Source organism: Echinops telfairi, unplaced genomic scaffold (assembly GCF_000313985.2).
Source record: "Echinops telfairi isolate 266 unplaced genomic scaffold, ASM31398v2 ScPeMD7_18;HRSCAF=68, whole genome shotgun sequence".
Lineage (NCBI taxonomy): Eukaryota > Metazoa > Chordata > Mammalia > Afrosoricida > Tenrecidae > Echinops > Echinops telfairi.
The window spans coordinates 84,768,847-84,773,499 of NW_022103915.1; positions in this window are offsets into that span (position 1 = coordinate 84,768,847).

Sequence of the window (4,653 nt, forward strand, 5' to 3'; positions counted from 1 at the left end):
CCCCTGCCCGGCCGCGCCCGGGCTGGTCCCCAGGCTCCGCGGGGCGCGCTGCTTTGTCCGGTCCATCCGGCACCACGCGCGTGTTACTAGACAGACACACTTGTCACAGGACGACCACGCATTGCATCACCGTCACGCAGGCCTCTTTCCTTGGAGTCCTGACAATTGGCCCCTCTCTGAGATCCTTCACGTGGTTTAAATTTTTTTTTGTTTTGATAAGTGAGCCTCTATCACAGCAATTACCGCGCCGTGTTGTGTTTACTCCACATTCCTCACCCTGTCTCACTTTTCCTCCACTTTGAAACTTGCGTTAGGGAGACAGTTGGCTGTTTAGCCCAGTACCCCTCAGGGCTCTCCCCCGCTGAAACACAGTTAAAAACTCCAGACGGGCAAATAAACATGCCACTGGTTGGCTGTGTGACCTTGGGAAAGGTCAGCTCTGTGCTTCTTGCTTGTGAAATCAGGCTGCTAATAACAGCGCACAGACCTCTCAGGTTCTCTGGAACGTCTGTCGGAGGAAGCGCTTCCTACCTGGTCACAGGTACCATTGTTCGCATTTGTGGGCAATACTTCTATAAGTGCAGGATGACCGTCAAACACATTTTAATTCCACCATGAAATTATTAATCCCCAATGAGGAATATCTGTAAACATCAGCCACTATTAGAACACACTTGAGTCTTTCAGACACTTAAGAAAAAAATCATTTTATTGGGGACTCATACAACTCATCACAATCTATACATCTATCCATTGTGTCAAGCACATTTGTGTATTTGTTTTCCTTATCATTCTCAAAACATTTGCTTTCTGCTTGAGCCCTTGGTATCAGTTCCTCATTTCCCACCCACCTCCTCACCCTAGCCCTTGATAATTTATAAATTGTTATTATTTTATCATGTCTTACACTGTCCGACGTCTCCCCTCACCCACTTTTCTGTTGTCCATCCCCCAGAGAGGGGGTTATATGTAGATCCTTGTGATCAGTTCCCCCTTTCTCCTCGCACCTTCCCCTTCCCCTCCTGGTATCGCTAATCCCATTATTGGTCCTGAGGGGTTCATCTGTCCTGAATTCCCTGTGTTTCTGTTGTAGCCTACTGTCCGTTCCCAGAAAGAAAACAACCCAGACCGCCGACAAGTCTAAAAGAAAAAGTTTTATTACCTGCGCAGGGACCGTCAGCCCTCTTTTTGAGAGGAGACTGAGCGGTGGCCTGTCTAATTTTCCAAAGGTTTTTATACTTTTGCCATGCGCAGGTATGCGCGCAAGCAGAGTACAGAAGCAGCATATTGCAGTTAGCCCTTCGTAGTTGAACAATCACTGCTCTTCGTTCTTCCATGCCTTCTGAACATACATTTCCTTCCGTACAGTCCGTTGCGCTTGTCAGCACAGCCTGCCTCCCTAATATCAGCTAGTTTATTTATAGTTTATAGCTAGTTCATTTATAGTTCATAATGGCTCCTGTCAGCTCAAAATGGCTTCACTCTTTGTCCAACTCTTATCTGTCCCAGTGTACATGCTCTGGTCTAGTCGTATTTGTAAGGTAGAATTGGGATCATGATAGTGGAGGGAGTAAGCATTCAAGAACTAGAGGAAAGTTGTACGTACAAGCATGCACCACATAACGTGTGTGGACAAGGCCCAACCGCACAGACATTCATGGTCCCATCAGTTTTGTTTTGTTTTGTTTTCCTCCCCCAGAAATCAGAAAGGATTTATTGGCCGGATCTATTGCTCAAGGCTTACAGTTTGAAATCATCCCACGCTCGGTGGAAGAAAGACTTGGCTTTCTACTCCCGTAAAAAGTTACAGTCTCGGAAACCCACCGGGCAGTTCTACCCTTTCCTATAGGGTCGCTCTGAGTCACTGTTGACTGGGTGGCAGTGTTTGGGCGTGCAGAGGTAGGTGACCTTACAAGAATGTGGGTGGATCTGGAGCCCCTCCCTCTGGAGCCTGGCCCAGCTGTCCCGCCCACTCCCCCGGGTACTCCACCCACTCCCCACCCTCCCACCTGTGCTCCCGCTCTCCTGCAGTGGGAGGGCCTGGAAGAAGTGAGTGTCCCCCCAAAGCCTTGCCCCACTCACTGGGCTTCTGGCTCATGAGAGGGCAGTGGTGGTGGAGGAAGATGGACCACCTGTGGAAGTGCTTGCGGCGCTCGTATCTGTCTGGCTGGCTGAGGGTCTCTTGCCTTTGTGGGTCCGGTGCTGCAGCAGCCGTGGATTGCGCTTGAAGCCATTTGTGCCGGTCTCCTGAGGTCCAGCTTCCCATCCACATGCGGCCCTGCTGGTCCCAGAAACCTTCCTCGGGCCACTCAGAAAACTCACTGCCACGGGCTCTGAGCCACGGCCACCCTATCAGGCAGGGTAGAACTGTTCTTGTGAGTTTCTGAGATTCTAACTATCTAAGGGAGTAGAACGCTCCATCCTTCTCCCAGGGAGTACCTGGTGGTTTAGAACTGCTGACCTTGTAGTTAGCAGCCTAATTCTTAACCACTAGACCACAGTCCTATTCACATCGCCCCACTTGAGCAGATGGTGCTAGGGGCCCCTATTGCAGGAGTATCATGCACGACTCCTGTGTGGAGATCTAGTGGGACTAGTGGTAGCTGGCCTGAGACACCCCAAACTGCCATGGGCTCCATGGAAAGGTCCCCAGCATGCTCCTCAGCACGACTGTATCATGGTCTACCCCAGCCTCAGGAGGGCACTTCAGGGCAGAGACTGAGGATCATGGAGGTGAAGCCAGGGCTCATGGTGGTGATGGGCTCTAGGAGGTGTCCTGGTGATGCCAGATGGACGAAGGGCAAGAGGGAACTCCTGTTGGTCCCCACAGGGCTGCCATTTTCCATGAGGTCTCTGGAAGATGTGTACACTTGGAACCCCTACTGTGGTAGTTATGTAATCGTTTGTCAATTTGAGAGGATTCAGAGTGCAGGAGTGGAGTCTATAGAGCCTGTCAATCAGGTCTAGTCCATGAGGCCTCTGTGTGGGCATGGCTTTCTCCTGAGGATTCTGGGAACTCCTGTATTCCTTCTTGGAGATGGTAGACACTCTCTCGCCTCACTCCCTGGGATACATTGCAGCTGACAAGACACATGGAACTACTCTAGTGCCCTGAGCTGGTGGAGCCACGTGGAGACCCCTGCCAGCGCTGAGATGCTTACAAGCACCACTGGATCCACAAGAGTTCCCACCGTCTGGCCTGTGGTCTTCCTGCATGCAGCATCATTGCATGTGTTTTGAGAGTCTGAAGAGGATTTTATAGATTGGTATCGGGCATAAGGGCTAATTTTATAGATTGGTATCGGACATAAGGGATTTAGGGACTTGAACTGGACTGGGCCAGGATGTTTTCTTAATGTACAATTACTTTTTATAAAGCTCTTTCTTATACATATATGAGTGTCTATGAATTTATTTCTCTAGTCTACCTAGACTAACACACTTACCCTCACTGTTTGAGTGGGAGTGGGGTCTCAGGGAAGCCCCTTCAGCTCATAGGGCAGCAGACTCTCCCTCTGAGCTCAGGCTCCAGCCTCTCCCACTGTAACAGCCAAAGCAGGAAGGGATACCTGCACTGAGGCGTCAGGAGTACACATCCTCCATTTGCCACCCCCGATGTGCAGATGGCGAAGGGCCAGATTATAGAAAGGATAACTGCAGAGAGCAGCCACATGGGCTCAGACCCAAGGCTCCACACACGCCTGGGGCCTTTAGATGTTATCTGAGTCAGGTATTGTGCAAACACTGTGTTGTATCCTATACACAATGCCTACATCATGCTATGTCCTCTTGCGCAGCATGTGTTGTGTATGTTGTTACATATCTATGTTTTTCCTGTAACCTCTCAACGGTGTGGTTTCCAGCAAGAATGAATAGCCAAAGAAGAATGAGACACCCGGAACCAGAGTTGAAGAGTTAAAACATAGCCGAATAAACACATATACAAAACGTAACAGCTGTGTGGTTGGGTGCAATCCCCATCCTCAGGAAGAAATGACCCCCCAGGTCAGAACTAACCTTTATCCATCACTATGCGGGGGCTTCTGGAAGTTCATGGGAAATGGAGTTAAAAGAGAATGGGACTTGCCCCGGAGCTTTTAGGAGGCTTCTCATATTTCCACAACAACGGGCTCAATGGCGAGGGTGGTGCAGAACTGGGTGGTATTTCATCCTGTTGTCTGCATGAGGGGTGCTATGCATCTGAGCGCAGTCGACAGCCCTTGACCTCTTTATCGGTGTGCCTTTCAAGGGGAAGGTCCCGTGCTAGACACCGAGGGTTAGTATTTAAGAGTCAGTTCCAGAAGAAGAGAAAAGAGATTAAAGAAGACTTTACTTTTTCGAGTCGGCATCAACTCAATGGCAGTGAGTTGAGTTTGGTCCTTTTAATGAGTTGACTTACGACTGGGTTGCAACCCATTGTAAAGAAAACCAAGCTCCTCACAACTGGACCAATATCTTGCAAAGACCCACAGTCATTGCTCATGGAAGCAGCAGTCAAGCGACCCAGGGACATCATGCATTGGGTAAATCTGCCGCACACGACCTCTTTGAAGTGCTGAAAAGCAAGGAGGTTGCTTTGAGGACTAAGGTCCTTCTGACCCAAACCATGGCATTTTCAATGGCCTCATATGCACGTGAAAGTTGGACATCGAA